The 20,161-nt window shown below is 35.0% G+C and overlaps 1 protein-coding gene and 1 pseudogene across 7 annotated transcripts in view; both read left to right on the top strand.

The window, feature by feature from the left end:
- The window catches only part of DLG2 (discs large MAGUK scaffold protein 2), a 2,166,992-nt gene that overhangs the window by 593,211 nt on the left and 1,553,620 nt on the right, over positions 1 to 20,161 (top strand). The gene's annotated exons all lie outside the window — the stretch shown is intronic.
- On the top strand, positions 6,342 to 9,397 carry LOC129393290 (heterogeneous nuclear ribonucleoproteins C1/C2-like; annotated as a pseudogene).

Genomic DNA, 20,161 nt, shown 5'->3' with positions numbered 1-20,161 from the left:
CTGTGGGAAAGAACTACCCAATTCGGTTGCCGTTGTCTTGTCAGGACAACATGCCTGCAGAAAGGAGCCACCCACTGCAGATCCCTCTTCACTGACAGCTGGATACTTCTCAGGACAACCTGCCTGCAGAAAGGAGCTACCCACTTCTGCTCTTCTGCCTCTTGATGAAGCTGTTCTGTCTCCTCTCCGCCTTGGTCACCCTCAAATTATCCATGTACCTCATTCTACCTGGATGTGGACAAGAACTTAGGACCTGCCAAATGGTGGGACTGAAAGAGCTGCAATACAAACAGGGCTGAAACACCCCACTCCCCCCTTACCACGTTATGGGTGATGAGAAGGAGAGAAGAGCTGCAGCCCTTCAGGGATCCCCGACCTAGGGGCTCCCCAAGCCAGGACTGTGACACCCTCTTTGGGGCTCTTTGGTTCCTGGTGTCTCCAAGCTTCCCAGTGCCACTGTGTTCCCCTTATCCAGATGCAGGTGCCTATAGCTGAAGCCGTGTGTGGTACATTTGGTCCAGCCACAGCCTTGCATGAAGCTGGCACTTGTGCTGGTGCCTGGAGCTGTCTGCCTTGCCACAGCAGCTAGCATGCGTGGCTGTGCTCAGTGGCCGGACCCCATGCTCATTCGCTCATACACTCTGCCACTCCGTGCCTGGCTCCCTCTTGGCAGGTGTGAGATCGAGGCCAGTAGCGTGAGCCAAGCGCAGCCTGCCAGGCCAAGTGGGTGGAACGAGCCCTGTGGGCGCGAGCAATACTCAGGCAGAAGGCACTGCCTGCCACAGAGGTTTCTGGCTGGCAAATCGACATCCCAAGAGTCCCGTGACAATTATAGCCCCTGCTTCTGGATAGAGTAAAGAAAAGGGAAACAAAAAAAATCGAATAACCCAACCTCCAGACATTGCTAGTGTTAACTTATTGCCAAATTCTTTCTGATGTATGTGTATATCATATGTGTATTTAACAGTTTTATATCTTAGTTCTTTGCTAAATGCACTTTCAGCAAAAAAAAAAAAAAGAGAGAGAGACCACACTGTATATGCTGCTTTACAACTTTTCACTTCTTTTAAATATATAATGAGCTTCTGTCTAACTCAGTAGTTCTGCTTTCTTTTAGCGACTGACACCTATTATTTTATAATATGGACAAACTGTAATTTGCTCAACCATTTATCTATTAATAAGTATTTGTATTATTTATAATCCTTTGTTATTAGAAACGGTATTGTATTGGACATCCTTAGACTTACAGCTCTGTACTCATAGGCAAATATTTCAGTAAAACAAATTTGTAAGAGTGAAATTGTAAGATGAAAGAATACGCTTATTTTATTTATTTATTTATTTATTTATTTATATTTTTTTGAGACAGAGTCTTGCTCTCTCACCCAGGCTGGAGTGCAGTGGCATGATCTCAACTCACTGTAAGCTCTGCCTCCCCAGTTCACGCCATTCTTCTGCCTCAGCCTCCTGAGTAGCTGGGACTACAGGCGCCCGCCACCATGCCTGGCTAATTTTTTGTATTTTTAGTAGAGATGGGGTTTCACCGTGTTAGCCAGGATGGTCTCGATCTCCTGACCTTGTGATCCTCCCGCCTCGGCCTCCTAAAGTGCTGGGATTATAGGTGTGAGCTACCGCACCCGGCCGAAAGAATATGCATATTTTAAATATTAAAATATTTCATAGATTGCCCTTCAATAAAGCTTTAACAATATATATTCCCAACAAAATTCTGTGAAAGTTGTTATTTCTACACATTTCTCAGAACACTAGATAGTATTAACATGCTTTTAATATTGCTGTTGTATGAAAAAGTCTTCATATTTTAATTTATGTATCTTCCTTGTAACTGAGGTTGGGATTTGCAATTTCTTTACTACCAAATTTCTTTTCATGTTCTTTGCTTTTTTAAATTACCATTTTCTAATATGTTCTTTACTTTTTAGTTTGCAGAACTCTTCATATTTAAGAACCTTTTGGCTACTATAACTTTGATAAATATTTTCTTCCAGTTTATTGTTTGTATTTGGCTTGTTTTTTGCTGCCTTTTGTTTGAAAATTTTAACTTTCTTATGTTCAAATATGTAAATTTTATTTATTTTTGGCTTCTGATTTTTAAATTATGTTTCAGAAGATCTTCTGCACCATCAAGTTTATAAAAATAACTTCAAAATTTTTTTGAAAATCTTTATTGTCTTATGTACATTTAGACCACTAAGCTACTTGAAATTTATTTTGAATATAATGTCAAGTGGGTCTCTAACTTTATGTACTAACAAATAGATAATCATATGTATCTAAAACATTTATTGATTATCTTTTGCACTCTAAAGTAGAATGTTATGTTTATCATATACTGAGTTCTAATACATATTCGAATCTATTTTTAATCTTTGTTCCACTGATATACTCTTTTACCATACTAGTTTAATTAAGATAGTGTTTAAGTAAGATTTAATATTTAAATAGATAAAACCTTCTTATTAGCCAACTTTTACAGAATATCTCTGCAATTACCAGACTGTTATTCTTCTAGTGAATTTTAGAATGATTTTCTCCAACATTTTTTGCAATTCTAATTAAAATTTCATTAACTTTATATATTAAATTGGGATGACAGGCATTTTAATTATATTAAGTAATCCTATGTAAGAACATGATATATGCTGACATCTTTTGTGTCTTTCAATAAAGTTGTATCATTTGTTTAGAAGAACTAAATTTCCCAAATTGTATCAAAGTGGTTTGGTCTAAATTACAACCATTAGCATCTATTAATATATGAAGCTGCACTTGGCTATAGTGTCTAACATTTCATCAAGGAAAGTCAGACTCCAACAACACTTCTTTATGCTAACAGTTCTGGTCAGAGCCTGAGGCCAGATGTCAACAGTATTGCGCATTCTGAATTGAAGCATCAATATGAAGAAATTTGTTTATTGTCGTCTGTGTTAAATAAATTTGCTAGCATTCCCTATGTACTCAAATATACATAAATGCAGTGCTATCATGGTATGATGAGTGTATGTATCTGTGTTCTTGCGAGATACAATGGAAAATTTATCTACAATTATAGAATACGTTTAATTTAAAAATGCTTCTCCGTGGTCATTCATTCACAACTAAGCATGGACCTAATCTTCCTGAGACAGAATTACATGTAATATTGCACAGACGTAAATATGGTGGTGATTTTTAAAATAATAAATTAATAGAGCTGAATGAGGATTATTTTGCCAGTCAGTGGAATATTTTACTTTCTAACTTTCCTTATTTATCTACTTCCTGATGTTTGATTTATTTTGACAGAACGCACTTCCACCTTGGAAGGAATAACTTTAGTCCCTCTGCAGACGTTTTGAGAAACCTGAATTTATGTCACCTGAGAGACCTGAAAATATGTTAGGAAAGCCTAAAACAAAACTTGGAAAAAAAGTATTTGCAGAAAGGACAGAATTCCAAGGGGAGTACGTTCATGAAACTTAAGCCAGTATGGAGAGGGTTATGGTAGGAACAGAGACAACAGAGTACTTACAAATGTCTTAGATGATTTTCTCTGCTAACAACTGGCAGTATTTTTTCTGCACATTTAAAGTACGATGGTGGCTATATAGACAACATGCAATGAAGAGTCGAGACAATTATTCGTTTCTTTTGGGCTTCAGGAATGTGCTGCAGAGGCAAAAAGTTGCTTTGGGGGCCTGCATTTATGCAAATTTCTAGTCTTTGCTGACTGAATTCTGAGGAAAAAAGTCACACAGTTTTCTACTTGGTCTGTGTTTTAATTGTTACTCTAGCAGTAATTAGATACAAAAACACAGTTTTGGTGCCGTTTACCTTGAGGTTGTTTAACAAAGGTTGTCATGTTTAAATATTTTAAATAAGTAAAATGTGCGTCAGATACATTTCCCATCCTGTAACTAGCTCCTGGTTCTTGGGTTGCTTGGCCTAGTTTCTAATGCTGAGGAAGAGCTTCATTACTGTAATCCTGCATCTCATTTTACAAATGCCTTAACTTTTCAATAACTGTCTCATATATTATATTTGATCTTCCCATCAACCCCCTGAAATTAATGCGGACAGTTTAATTATAATCCACTTTTAGATGAAGAAACGAAGACAGGGTAAGATCCAGAATCTTAGAACAGTGTATATATACATATTTTGTCACCTCAGGATTTGACAAATTCTTGGATTATCTTAATTTAATGAAAACAGTGGGGTGGCCAAAAGGGTATGAGTGGCGAAGTTACAAAAATGTACCTTAATTTTGGCTTTATTTGTTTACCAATCTAAACTCCATAAACTTCAATTTTATGTTTTTAAAATGGGCATAATAATTCTTAACATGCAAGAATTTAATGAGGATATGAAATAATATAAATGAAGCACTTAGCAATCTATATTTTGATGCTCAATAAGTTACTAGTATTTTTAAATATATCTCTATCCTATGATATCTTATATAGAATATTCTCTGATATCCTATATAGAATAGTTATCGAGATATAGTACATAGATATATAGGTACAATATACTTCTATTACACAGTTTTATAATTGATTTTTTCTTTTCTGCTGAAATCTTCTGTGTGTTTCTTGAGAGTAGAAAACTATATTTTGTGTATTTATTTAATCTCTATTATCTTGTGCTCTAAATATTTATATTAATGAATTCAAAAGGGGTCAAAACCTTAATACAAGGAGATAAGTAGACAAAGTTATTAATTTTTTGGCATTTTGCAATTGTGCACCAAAATGACTTGTTTTTCTTTCCCTGGATAGATTCTGTTACACAAATTTTAAGTTGGTAATAACTATTATTTAGGTCTAAAATAAGAAAATGTTAGGGGTTGCAAATCGAATTTTACATTTTACTTTCCCATTTCACTTTACTCTGACAATAATAGTCCACATTGAAACTGTAAGAAAAAGCCTAAGGACATACATAAATCTGAGAGCTCCAGTGTTACTGTTTTTTATTTTTTATTTTTACCTCATTCTAAGATTTTTAGGGACTAATACAAATAAAGCATCCTTCTTGTTTTTAGAATCTTATAGGCTTATATTAAGCCTTCAGGTTTACTGATAAGTGAGAGAAAAAAACTCCTAACTTTTCATTTTTTTAGTATCGATGTTGTTTAGCTCTGCTTCTTGGTTTTCTTTAAATTTGATGCCTATGTATTTGTTTAATGACAGTTATATAACTCTAAGAGCACTACATTCATTATTAAGTGCAGTCAATCCTTGCAGGTCTTCTAAGTTGGGTAAGATTTTTTTCCCTTGGAGGATATGTCATTAAGGTTTTATATTCTCAGATGCAGTGAATGTTGCTAATACTTGCATTTGGGGAAAAAATAAGTAATAAGGTAAATGGTATGCATTGCGCCTGGTTCTTATGGATGGATTAAAGTATTGATTGGAAAAATAACTTTTAAGTTTCAACTTGTTCGGGTACATATCAAGTTTTCCTCAAAGGTAGTGAATATTAATAATGAGGAGGAAGAAAAGAGAATTACAACAAAGATGACAATGACATAAGCAATACTTCTGAAAACACTATTATTAAAGATATTTTAAATTCTTATTTTACAGACAAAGAAAACGTGGCTCAAAGCAGTTGAGTAACTTATCTATAACTAGTACACAGTATAGCTTGCATCCAAACCGTGTTCTTGGCTTTTGTGACATAGTATTCTCCTTATGTTTTATAGTTCCTAGTTTATGTTTATAGGTAATCCAGAGTAACATATATATAATTCCCTTACCATTTTAAAATACTTTCTTTGTATTTGTGGTTATATTATTTTCCTTAGTCGCAAAGTATATATTATTTTTGTCTTCACTAGATCTGTGAGAAGTTTATCGATTTCATTTTCTATTTTAAGAACCAAGAGTTCTATTTCTTACCAGTTTTTTGTGCTCTAAGTAATTTTCTAATTTTCTTTTTAGTGTTTCATTCTTTCTGTTTTATTTTTATTCTGATTGCATTTTTTCTAATATCTTGATATATAGACTCACCTTATTTTTATTCTTTTAGAAATAACCATAGTGCCTTAAGTCTATTAGTCTCTAAATATGTTTGAAAGTGTCCCATAAATATAATATATTACATTCCTATTTTATGACTAAGTGTTTAATTTTATTTCCTTTTTATGCAATTTTTTGAAAGGCTAGGATATATTTAGTTTTATTCCAAAACATTAGTTTTAAGCTAGTTTTAGTTTCTAACTTTAAATTACTGTGTTCAGAGAATTTTGCCTTTATGAGTTTTGCATTTTAATATATACTAATTTTTTGTGATATAATAAATGATAAAATTTTGTATAGTTCCATGACGTGTGAAAAGAAGGCATATTTTCTTTTTGTGAAGAGAAAAAGACTGAGCAGTTGTGGCTGCATTACCCACCTCGAGCAGCAGTCAGGTTCTCCACGTAGAACCCAGGAGTAGGAGACTCAGAATCGAATCTCTTCTCCCTCCTCACTCCTATGAGATTTTTTTTTATCTTCAGCCACATTTTCAGCTGTCTGAGAAACCTTATCATCAAACACAATGGCTAGCAACGTTACCAACAAGACAGATCCTCGCTCCATGAACTCCCGTGTGTTCACTGGGAATCTCAACACTCTTGTGGTCAAGAAATCTGATGTGGAGGCAATCTTTTCGAAGTATGGCAAAATTGTGGACTCCTCTGTTCATAACGGCTTTGCCTTCTTTCAGTATGTTAATGAGAGAAATGCCCGGGCTGCTGTAGCAGGAGAGGATGGCAGAATGATTGCTGACCAGGTTTTAGATATTAACCTGGCTCCAGTGCCAAAAGTGAACCGAGGAAAAGCAGGTGTGAAACGATCTGCAGCAGAGATGTATGGCTTTTCTTTCGACTTAGACTATGACTTTCAGTGGGATTATTATGATAGGATGTACAGTTACCCAGCATGGGTACCTCCTCCTCCTCCTCCTATTGCTCGGGCTGTAGTGCCCTCGAAACGTCAGTGTGTATCAGGAAACACCTCACGAAGGGAAAAAGGTGGCTTCAATTCTAAGAATGGACAGCGGGGATCTTCTAAGTCTGGAAAGTTGAAAGCAGATGACTCTTCAGGCAATTAAGAAGGAGTTGACCAAGATAAAACAAAAAGTGGATTCTCTCCTGGGAAACCTGGAAGAAATTGAAAAGGAACAGAACAAACAAGCAGTAGATATGAATAATAAGTCAGAAGAGGAGCAGAGCAGCAGCTCCGTGAAGAAAGATGAGACTAATGTGAAGTTGGAGTCTGAGGGGGGTGCAGATGACCCTGCTGAGGAGGAGGACCTACTGGATGATGACAATGAAGATTGGGGGATGGCCAGCTGGAGCTGATCAAGGATGATGAAAAAGAGGCTGAGGAAGGAGAGGATGACTTTGAAGCACATAGCAGGGTTTAGAAATCTTATCCCATTATCCAGTTTCAGCTTTCCACATATGGCTAGCCAGTTTTCCCAGCACCATTTATTAAATAGGGAATCCTTTCCCCATTTCTTGTTTTTGTCAGGTTTGTCAAAGATCAGTATAAAAATTCAAGACGGATTAAAGACTTAAATGTTAGACCTAAAACCATAAAAATCCTAGAAGAAAATCTAGGCAATACCATTCAGGACATAGGCATGGGCAAGGACTTCATGACTAAAACACCAAAAGCAATGGGAACAAAAGCCAAAATAGACAAATGGGATCTAACTAAACTAAAGAGCTGTAGAGCAAAAGAAACCACCATTAGAGTGAACAGGCAACCTACAGAATGGGAGAAAATTTTTGCAATCTACCCATCTGACAAAGGGCTAATATCGAGAATCTACAAAGAACTTAAACAAATTTACAAGAAAAAATCAACCCCATCAAAAAGTGGGCAAAGGACATGAACAGACACTTCTCAAAAGAAGACATTTATGCAGCCAACAACACATGAAAAAATGCTCATCATTACTGGCCATCAGAGAAATGCAAATCAAAACCACAATGAGATACCATCTCACACCAGTTAGAATGGCAATCATTAAAAAGTCAGGAAACAACAGGTGCTGGAGAGGATGTGGACAAATAGGAACACTTTTACACTGTTGGTGGGGCTGTAAACTAGTTCAACCATTGTGGAAGACAGCGTGGCGATTCCTCAAGGATCTAGAAGTAGAAATACCATTTGACCCAGCCATCCCATTACTGGGTATATAGCCAAAGGATTGTAAATCATGCTGCTATAAAGACACATGCACATGTATGTTTATTGCGGCACTATTCACGATAGCAAAGACCTGGAACCAACCCAAATGTCCATCAATGATAGACTGGATTAAGACAATGTGGCACATATACACCATGGAATACTATGCAGCCATAAAAAAGATGAGTTCATGTCCTTTGTAGGGACATGGATGAAGGTGGAAACCATCATTCTCTGCAAACTGTCACAAAGACAGAAAACCAAACACTGCATGTTCTCACTCATAGGTGGGAATTGAACAATGACAACACTTGGACACAGGGTAGGGAATATCACACACTGGGGCCTGTTGTGGGGTGGGTGGAGAGGGGAGGTATAGCATTAGGAGAAATACCTAATGTAAATGATGAGTTAGTGGGTGCAGCACACCAAAATGGCACATATATACATATGTAACAAACCTGCACATTGTGCACAAGTACCCCAGAACTTAAAGTATAATGAAAAATAAATAAATAATAAAATAATAACAAAGAAATCTTATCCCATTATTTCTTTACCTAGGCACTTGTCTAAGTTGAAATTTTTCACCAGATCCTCTCCCCTAGTATCTTCAGCACATGCTCAGTGTTCCCCTATCCTTGTCCTTCCCATGTTCATTAATTCATATTGGTCTGCGCCTAGTCCCATTTTCACTGCCTTTGACACTCCTAGTAGTTTTGTTAAGTCTTACCCTGTAATTTTTGCTTTTAATTTTGATACCTCTTTATGACTTAACAATAAAAAGGATGTATGGTTTTCATCAACTGTCTCCAAAGTAATCTCTTGTTATGCAGGGAGTACAGTTCTTTTCATTCATACGTAAGTTCAGCAGTTGCTTCCCTAACTGCAAAGGCAATCTCATTTAGTTGAGTGGCTCCTCAAAGCAGCTTTGAGTTACAAGTATGTGTGTTACACCCCTACATTAGTATGCTGTGTGGGGCAGTTCAACACAAATGTAACAATGTATTTTTGTGAATGAGAGTTGGCATGTCAAATGCATCCTCTAGAAAAAGTGTTATAGTCTTAAGATTTGTTTTCTAAAGTTGATACTGTGGGTTATTTTTTGAACAGCCTGATGTTTCGGACCTTTTTTCCTCAAAATAAACAAGTCCTTATTAAGCCAGGAATTTGGACAAAAAAAAAAAAAAAAAAAAAAAGAAGGCATGTTTCCTATGGAATAAAATTTTTCATTCATGTTTATTACATCTACCTTATTAATTGTATGATTACAGTCTTTACATATTAATCATACTTACTTGGGCCATCAGAGCATGAATATTCTTGTTAAAGTCCCTCCCAAAGTTAAGATTTTGTGGGATGAGAGAGTGTGAGGTAGAGGTATGAGAAAGGGATATCTCTGTTCTAATCTGAAAGAACTTTCCCATGTGAGATCCGTGGCTGCTATGCTGCTTTACTTAGAGGCAAAGATCCCACGAATCTTTGATAGGGATACAGAGTAGAAGTTGACATATGTGTCTTTCCATTAGCTTTCTAACTGATTTTATTTAGTTTTAAAATTCAAAACATATGTCAGACAGAGACAGTTAATTTATCCCTACCACAATAGAACTAAAAAGGTTTTTTCCCCCTTCCAGGTACTTATAAAGTGTTGACTGTGATTATCAGTGATTTTGCATATTTGTGTCTCCTTGTTAGTTTCATGGTTCTTTTAATTGATAAGTGAGGAAGAATCCTAAATAGCTGTCTTCCTACCCTAAAAGAAAGCTGATTATGTTCTTTCAATTTTGTTATACTTTTGCTCATTAATGTGGTGGTTTATATTCAAGAATATGGGAGTTCCATATTAAATAAGTGAACATGTGTTGTTGGTTTCTACATTTAATTTCTATTTGCTTATCCTGTGCCAAGCATCATTATAAGAAGTTAAAATTGTGATTAATCATCTGCATCTCTAAAAGGGTATCTCACCTATTTTCCAGACACACTTATATCATTAGTCCATAGGGATATCAATTTTCCAAGAGAAATGAAGGCCCTGTGTTCCTTATGTGGTTATTATTCTTCACTTTAAGAGATAACTGAGAAAGCCTTGCACTCCAACGTATCTTGGACATCTTTTGGTCAGTTTTCGCTAGTGAACAGATAATGGTGATGACCCTAGAAGAGAGAGAAGGAAGGGTAATTGGGGCAAATGTGTTCTTCAAGGGCAAGTGTTTGTTTGCATCCTATATGGTGAGGGTGGAGGTTGTGTATTGACTGATATCTCCAGTAGCTTTTCTTCTCCCATTTACCACAATATTGTGGTGACTTGATTACTTTTCTCAGACTGGAATAGTAAAATTAATCCCTTATCTCTGAAGCAACAACTTGTAATAATTAAGAGTAATTCCGTTTAGTGATAGCATAAAGGCGGAAGCCTCTAGAAATGATCCTGCTATGTGCTCTTAGCTAAGAATATTGGATTACAGAGTTTTAAGGGGAGTGTGCCTAAAGATGAGTCAATTAGTTTAGGATTAGGCATTTAAAATTTAACTTTGACAGAGAGAAGGTCATCATTAATTTTAATAGGAGCAAATTTCAACAAAGTAGTAGGGGCAAAAATCAGGTTACAGGAAGAAAGGAATGAAAAAAAAAGTGGAGAAAGAGAATATGACATACTCCCTGGACAAGTTTTATGAGGAGGGCAAGACAGAAATTGGTATACAACTGGAGAGAGTTTGAGCAAAACAAAACAAAAAACCAAAACACCCTAAACTAACATTTTTAGACTAAAACATAGTTGACCATATTTACAGGCTGAAGGAAAAGATTTAGGAAAGAGGAAGATGTCAATGATATAAATCAGAGATCAGGACACTTTTCCAGTAAAGGGCTAGATAGTAAATATTTTAGGTTTTGAGGACCATAAGATATCTGTAGCAACTACCCAACTCTGCCCTTGTAGCATTGAAGCAGCTGCAGAAAGTATATAAACAAATGGACATGGCTGTTTTCGATAAGAATTTATTTATAACAACATGTAGCAAGCCAGATTTGACCGACAGGTTTGCCAGCCTCTGCTATAGATGGGAGAGCAGAACAGAAGAGAGTAGGAAAAGGCCTAGGGTGAGGATGGCTGTGGCTGTGGGTTAGCTTTCTGGGTCTGGCTGTGGTGTGCCTGTGCAGGGAGAACACACCTAATAACCTCAATTTTATTAGGAGACTGAGGGCTATCTAACCTGTCAAAATGAGGAGCTAAAGGCAACTAAGGACTTGGAGGCAGATGGGGATGATTGAGAAGTTTTTTGAGGGAAATGAGAGGGGAAGTTGATTAAAGGACAGTGCGTAGCTGAGTGTGGAAACTGACTACATAGAAATTGCTCTTAGTGTGTGTGTGAGTTCCTTTCCCACAGAGCTTCATTTCCTAGGTGTGAGTTGAGAGAGACCAGATGCAGTATTTATCTGGGATTTGGATTTTGCTGAAGAGTTGCACCTGAAGAATCACACTAAAAGAAATCAAAGGTATTGGTGAGAAAATAGTTCAAATGAACAGTCATTGGTTTCAAGCTGGCTAAAGAACAAGATGATAAACGATCAGTAAACTGAGGAAAAAATGAAAATGAAAAGATTAAAGTGATGGATATCACTGTGAGGTTAAAGGATAGGAGTTGAAAAAGGAGTGAAGAACTATTAAGATAGGAGATTGAGGTCAAAAAGTATAGTAATTTAGTAAATATTCAGCATGCATTTTTGATAGATTGCTATCCTGAGTAAAGCTTACTACCTGAGGCTGATAATAACATAGGTGCAAAAGAGAAACATACACAATTTATTTTCTCAACTGTTAGAGTTTTGATTATTAAAACATCAATGACAATATTATTATATGAAATTACCCTTACTTAATTTCAGTAGGAGCAACATGGGGATTTGACAATGACGTTTTTACCTATAGTTTTTTTAAATTTCTATTTTAACCTTTTTAAACTTTTGAAAATTACTTCATTTGTAATAAAACTAGTTTTCAAATATTGACTTTTTTGTAGTAGACATTATGTTGTTTTTGTGCTGCTCCCAATTCGTAAATCTAGTTCATTTCATAGAATCAGAGATAACATTGATTTCCATTCTGTAATTTCTATGAGATAAGTTACCATAAAGCATTATAAGAGTTTGAATTTAAGATTATTAAGAGATGAAATCATGGCACAAAGTTCCATATAACACTTGATTCGAATTGTGGAAACAATTCTTGACACAGAAGATAAATAGCTACGGTTTACTGAGTATATACTTTCTAAGTAACAGGCACGGTATTATGAGCTTTATAGATTTATTTGGGAAAGTTCATAGAGGCTGGAGTTTTAAGTGTTTGCCAATATCTGTAAATTGTGTTCTTTTCATCTTTTTCAAGCTTTTGCTCTTTTTGCCCTGTGAATTTAAGGCATCATCTTATACATATTTTAAGGTGAAGTAATTAATGCACTCAGTTATGAAGGACTGGTAGTTTATTTAAGATTACTTTTTTAAAAACAGAAACTTGTCACAGCTAGGAAAGCTAGTTGGCTTGTTTTCTGTTTTGCCAAGTTTTTTTTTTTTTTTAAATAACACTGGCTAATCTCCTACTGAAAGAAATGTATTTTCATTAGGTGGTCTCTTATAATTAAAGAATAAAATGTTGGACTAGAACATAAACTAATGTGTTAAATTTTAGACTACAAATAGACAGTGTGTTTAGAAGTATAAACTTAACCTAAAAAATAGCAAATGAATGTATGTGCAGCATATGATTAAGAATTTTCCAAAGACCAAATAAAACATGTTACAAAGGGAGATACTCAGTTTGAAAAGCCATGTCAATTGCACCCAATTTTGGCATCTACTACTTCTGTAAATTGGCAATCATTCATTTCAGTGCTCTTGGTGACTTAGCTGCCTTCAATGAACACAAGAGACACCATTATTCTGAGTCAAGAGGGGAGGATTAAAATACAAGTACAGGTATAAATAGTTCTATAGGTAGTATGGAAGTTGAAAGCTGTCTGATAACTTCAAGAGGCATAATCTGCTAAGAGACACAGAAGAGTGGCGATAGGAGACTCGGGATAACTCAGCAGTAGTGAGGCCCTCACAGAGCTTGGAGATCATAAATCTGGTGCAATTACCAATTCCTAAAGTAATTTGATTTTCTCCAGAGGCATAAGGTGCCCAAGACAGGTACCCTGGAAAGGTAGAGAGGACCATTTGTAGAACCAATACAGGTTTGGGGTGTACCAAAGGAGGTATGTGGAGCTGGTGTGTGTTAGGTCAGGGTGGGGCTTTGAAGTATGAATCATTTTACTTACCAGTTCTCTTCTTCTGGAGGGTTAAAACCAAAGAAAAGAAGTAAATCAATACTGTACTATTACTTGCTGGGTAGAAATAGCTCCCTTACCATGGGCAGAGCCAGAAATATGGAGGAGAATGGGATGCATGTAACCCTCCCTCTATAGTAAAGAGCTGAGGAGAGGGATTGAAGTGAGATATTAAGGGGTGAAGCTATAAAGATGCTTTTTCTTTCCATCTGTTTAGTGCACTGGTATAGTTTCTGATGAAAGCAAGTCATCCTTAAGTAATACCTACTCTTTTCTAAATTAAAAACTGCATATATAAGGAAGAATTACAAGGAACTAAAACATATTGAGCACCAAATATGTACTATGTCCTGTGATAAGAACTTTGCATATCTTGTTGCACTTATTCTTTACAGCAACCCACTGGGTAAATGTATTATTTCACTGCTTTTACACAAGTAGAAATTAAGGCTCAGAAAAGTTAAGCAGTTTGCCCAAGGCTATGCAGCTGGATTTGAGTGAAGCCATAGTTTAAACCAAGCCTAACTCTTAAGCTTATAATTTACAGTACCAATCTATTTTTGTTGTTGATATCCTTGTTTGTTTTACTGTAAGAATCTAGATTTCTTGATATTGGAGTCCTCTCTTTTGAGGAGAATCCAGATTTTGATATACAAATTAATTTAGTAATGAAGTGCTAACATTACATACAAATAAAGAAACTTACTATGTATTCTTACCAAAAAAAGTCTTTTAAAGAAAAATCACTCATTCTAATATTTTAAGCTTTTGATAGCATAATAGCATGCACCTTAAAAAAATAACCATTTTGCTATAAACCCTAACTGCTGCTCACATGAATGTCATCTGCCAATATTTCACATTAGGATAGATTTTTTTCACTAGATTTCTAAAAGAATTTTACATGCAACTTGACAAAATAGCTATAAAGAATATACTTAGTAACTTAACTTATTTTCAAAAATTTTATCTTCTCTTATGGGTATTTCTTTCCTTCTATATTTGAAGATTTTGATTTCATGAGCTAGATATTTACTCGTGCCTATTTACTATTTAGAACAATTGCACTCATACTTTTCAAATCATCAGAGAACAGGAGCTGATAATTTGTTTTCTCCTGTTTTTATCATATGCTCTGATTTAGGACATTAGTAACAATGAGGACACTTAGGGTTTTGAATGTATTTTTTAGCCAAGAATCACAAAATCATTATTTATCTTTCTAGCTGGGGCATCTTTGCTCTATCTTTGTGTGGTTTCTCCATGCAATTCTTCCACCATGGCTATTTCAGAGCAACCAGAAGTCTTAATGTTATCTGAGGATCCAAAGATACATGGTTCAAGAAAGAGGGAGTCAGACAGAAGCTACATCTCCTTTTGAGACTATCTTGAAAGAAATATAACATAACTTCTGCCATACTCTATTAATTGAGGCAAGCAGTCACAAAGGCTACTATACTACAAGTGCTATAAAAGGTTCAAGGGAAGGATTCATAGACTCTGCATCTCAATAGGGATGACAAACGTTAGCAAGAGCATGTGGAACAAAAAGTATTGCAACCATTTCTGGAAAATTCAATTTGATATAAAATACTATCTAGGAAGGCAGGTACATGACATTAAATTTTTCCACAATGAAAATGAGAAGATATTTAATATTGATAAAAGACCTTCTATGAACTTGCCACTTTATATGCATTACCTTATTTATTGCTTACAACAGCTCTCTTAATTTTACAAATGATGACACAGGCTCTAAGGGGTGATAAAATTTGTCTAAAAGCCACCTAACATCTAAGTGTCAGTGCTGGAATTCAAATCAAGTTTTTAATACTCCAAAATCCATTCATTTTCTTAAAATCACTTTAGCAAAAATGGTCGGGAAAAAATACTCATTTGATATTTTAGTAAATGGAGTCCTATATTAATCAGAATATCCTTCTTTCTATGGTATTTTAATATTTTATATCCATAACAATAACCCCAAAAGCAATGATTTATCTATTTGTTTAATCAGCAAATAATTTTTTTCATTATTTGTATTACCACTGTAATGGTAAGTACAATTCATTGCTTAGCCTAATAATTATATTTGTAATTATAATGCCTATCACATTGTATTTTTTTTTCCTTGAGACAGAGTTTTGCTCTTGTTGCCTAGGCTGTAGTGCAATGACACGATCTCAGCTCACTGCAACCTCTACCTCCCAGGTTCAAGCGATTCTCCTGCCTCAGCCTCCCAAGTAGCTGGGACTACAGGCATGCACCACCACACCCAGCTAATTTTATATTTTTAGTAGAAATGGAGTTTCTCCATGTTGGTCAGGCTGGTCTCAAACTCCCAACCTCAGGTGATCCGCCTGCCTCGCCCTCTCAAAGTGCTGGGATTACAGGCATGAGCCACTGCACCTGGCCCACATTGTATTTTAATGATCTGTTTATATACCTAACTTGTTGACCAGTCTATGGTTTCCTTGAAATCAGGGAAAAGGAGTAATTCATATGTGCCTCTAGAACCTAGAATAGTAAAAAGCATACTCAATAGTAAATGTTTGCTGAAGGAATAAATTATACTATTGGTAATACATGATATATTCTTTTGTTTGCCAGCTTATTTGATTACCCAGAAAACTCCACTCCCTATCCGTAGTAGGATAAAACTGTATAGATGGAGGAGTCTTATAAGAGACTGGAATTCTCTTACCTATCTTTGCATAATATAAAATAAACTTGAACTGCATTAAGTGAAATCTGTTTGAAAACCATGAAGTGAAAATTTTCTTATAGAGGAAATCATTAAGAATAATTTAACTCAACTGCGTTATTTAACATATGGAGAAACTGAGGCCTGGAGAGAGTATATAAATAGTGTAATTTAAGGTCATACAGTCAGTCGAAGTCAAAGAAAGTATTCTTATCTATATTTACTTACTCTTTTGCTCTTTTCAGTGCACTCTTGACTAAGTGTTAAATAGGTTTCTAGAAGCAGTCAAATATTTTTGTCAGTTTTGGAAGATTGTTTCTTATTTGCATTATATTTCTGTGTAGTGCCAATGACTTAGATAGATTACATCATCCCACTCCAAATATTTGATGATGTTATCAACTAGCTTTCCATGGAGAAAATGAGGAAAATGGGTCTCATTTTTACTGTATGTTTTTCTCAGAGGCAGGTGTGTTATTATGGAAAAAGCACTAAATAGTCACAATTCTGGCATTTACTATCTTTCTATCCTCTAGCAAAGCATTTTGTTTCCAAGTCTATTCATTGCAGAATGAAGTAGTTTTTGTGGTTCTCAACTCAAGGGTGTTACAATGCTCAAGGCTTGTTTGTAAGTGTTGGTGGGAATTTTTTGTTTGTCACATGACTGAGGCATATTGGCAATTAGTGAAAAAGTTCCAGGAAAAATAAACAGTCTTCAAATGGGTGGGACAGATTTATATAATGAATCTCTTTCTTGTATGAAATGCCAGCAGTGCCCCTGCTGAGGGTAAGTAAAATCTTTTTATAATTCTAAAACTAAGTTTTCTAATTCTAAAATTTCTTTATAAGGCAAACTGCTTGAGAAAATGTCTCTTATTCTCAATATGTCACTTGTCAATAAAAGGTGAGTGGATGGTTTTTGTTTTGCAGTGGAAACCAAAAGCAATTAGCATCTTTTTTTTCTTTCAATGCGACTTTAAATTATTTTGTAAGAGTTTGGACTTTAAGGAAGCCCATAAGTGAAATACCAAGCAAAACAGATCTCTAGGTCAAGTTCTAGGATGAATTCTGGAGCATCCACTTGAGTCAATGTTAGATCTTCAGAGAATTCATCATACATGTAGCCTAAATCACTGTCCCTTTGGACAATGCAGGTGGAAGAGAAAGAGAAATAATACTAGAAGAAAAGATACAGTTTAGAGCTATCTTTACCAGCCCACTAGAATGTTTTATAGAGAGGACAATCCAAGGACATGTGTGTCTTCTAATCATATATAAATTGGGTTGGGACTAGTGCTTAATAGAATTGGGTCTGAACTCTGAGAACATCTTTCAGGAGACTGAACAAACTGTGCTATTTATGGTCTTTAGGTGGTAAGGATGCTGACACATCCTTTTATTACTAGAACTTAAAATGTGTCATCAGAGTGTCTTTATCTTATTGGATGCAGACTGGAAAGAATGTTTTTACGGTTTCCTTTAAAGAGGGAAAGACATTATCTTGTGTCAAGCAAGGGCATACGATGATTTTACTAGTTGCTATTATAGTATAGAAAGCAGAGTATAAATTTCACTTTACTGATAATCACATTTCTAAGTATTCAGATATAGTTCAGATTGCATTGATCTTTGTACTATATGTTTTGGCTCCGTTCCCCCAAAGGTTGAATTTTTTTGACTATAGGTACCCCAGCTTGTACTTATTGCCTACACACCTGAAAACAATGGCTAGGTTCAGAGTGTGATTACTTTGAGTTGAATTTATTTTAAAAATTGCTGGGATTCTTGGGCAACCTACCTTTGTACAAAGGATGTCTTCAGGAACCATGGCAAAGCATAGATGCATTTACATATGCTGGTTTAGGGACTTGTTATGTGGCCCTAAGGAAGACAGAATCTGGTAAGCAATAGGTATTAATATGTCAGTTTCTCTTTTAAACTGTGTAAACTCTAATTGCTGCATTTATAGAAATCGATAGCAATAGCCACCATCTTTGGAGTTCTGACCGTTTAAAAATGGGTTTTGCGTTTAAAATAAGCTTCTTGGCATTTGTATAACTGGAATTGATATACATCCAATAAGTATTAGTAATATACAATAAAATGTTTCAATAATGAATAGTTCTGTGTTGTTAAGAACAGAAAAAAAGTTTCTACATTAAATGAATTTGAGGAGTATCTTTTGATATTTACAATTCATATCTTTCCAGTTTATATAGCGTCTGGCTTTTTCTCTTATTTGTCTGATTTTGCACTTGGCCTACAATACCTAAAGATGTACTGTCAGATAATTATTCTAAAACTGTTGCTGATAAACTTATTTATGGCTTGTTTCTGTACAAAGGTTCTAGAAACCATTGGAAGCAATTTGTTTTAGCAGCTCAAATGATTCCATTTATTTTATTTCTTATAGCTCTTGATTTGATATTTCACTGGAACTTTTATTTGGTATCACTGAATTTTATTTTCATTTTAACATTTCCTTGAGACAAATAGAGGCTTTATTCCTTTGGGCTGGTTATAATAGGTCTCTGGAGATTAATAGGTCTTATACAAGCATTCTTAAGGCAAAAGGTCGGTTTCAATCATTCCTTTCTTACTATGGCTTGCAAAACCCAACACAATCTTGACCTTACCTTTTCCTCTAGTTTCATCTCCTGTAACTCTCTTATTAACTTCTATATTTCGGTTCTACAGGCCTATTTCCTGCCTTAGGGCTTTTGTATTTGTCATCTTTTCTTTCTGGAATGCTCTACCCCTATATTTTCATAGAACTAACCTCATCCTTGTGATTCAAACTCAAATGTCTGCTCCACAGAGAAGTATTTTCTACCACTGAACTTTAAATATCTGTCCCATGTTACTCTCTATAATTATTTTCTTTTTCAATTTCATTATAGCATCAATCAGTGTATGAAATGTTCTTGTTTATTTGTTTATCTGCTGGGTTTTTTTTGTTAGTCTCCATTCCAGTGGAATATAAGTTTAATGAGAGCAGAATTGCTCATCACAGTGTCTACAAGACTTTGAAAAGTGCTGGCATATAGTAAGACTTAATAAATATTTATGCATTGAATGAGTTAGTTAGGTTATATATATAGTTAAACTAATAGTGTCCATAGTTTCATTCATTTATGATAAATGGACTACTTAAAATTTTTGTGCACTTTTTAATTGAGTTAAAATATACATATAAAATTTACTGCCTTTACCATTTTAAAATGTACAGTTCAGTGATAATAAACACATTTATATTCTTTTTCCCCCTTCACTTCTCCCTATAAGAAATATACTATTAATCTTACAAGGAACCCTGTAAAATTTCTTATTCAAACTTTGATTTTACAAATACAGAAACTACGATTCAGAGAAATATAGTTACTTGATTTCACAAAGCTAGACAGTAAGAATCGAGGATGGAATTAGATTTTCTGAATCCAGAATTTTGAGTTTTATTATATCATATTTTTATTACAGCATGCTTCTAGTGGTGGAAGCAATCCATGGAGTAGTTTACACAGGTGCATAAATGCTTATCTTTAACCCTAAAATTTAAAACTTTCATAAAATGAAAAGTTTTATATACTCTTGATATCAAAACTCATTTCATGGCAGAAACCTAACATAAAATAATGTAATGCTATTTATATAATAGTTTTCGTGTTCTCTACTTAGTGTGACTATTCATGTATTTTATGGTAGAAATACTAAAACATTTGATTATGGAGTTCTGCCCCAGGTCCTGCTGGGGACTGTTCTGTAATACTTGCTACACACAATGTGTAACCTTTGTAAAATCCAAGTATTTCTGAATTTTGAAACACAACTGACCCTAAGGATTTCAGGTAAGGTAGGGTAGACATAATTTCAATCACATGTCCTTTCATTGAGGAATTAGGAGATTAAGATCAATGAAGTCACAAAAG

The sequence above is a fragment of the Pan paniscus genome, chromosome 9 (assembly GCF_029289425.2).
Source record: "Pan paniscus chromosome 9, NHGRI_mPanPan1-v2.0_pri, whole genome shotgun sequence".
Lineage (NCBI taxonomy): Eukaryota > Metazoa > Chordata > Mammalia > Primates > Hominidae > Pan > Pan paniscus.
Note: the sequence above shows the minus strand (reverse complement) of the source record. Positions and strands in the feature narration are given on the sequence as shown.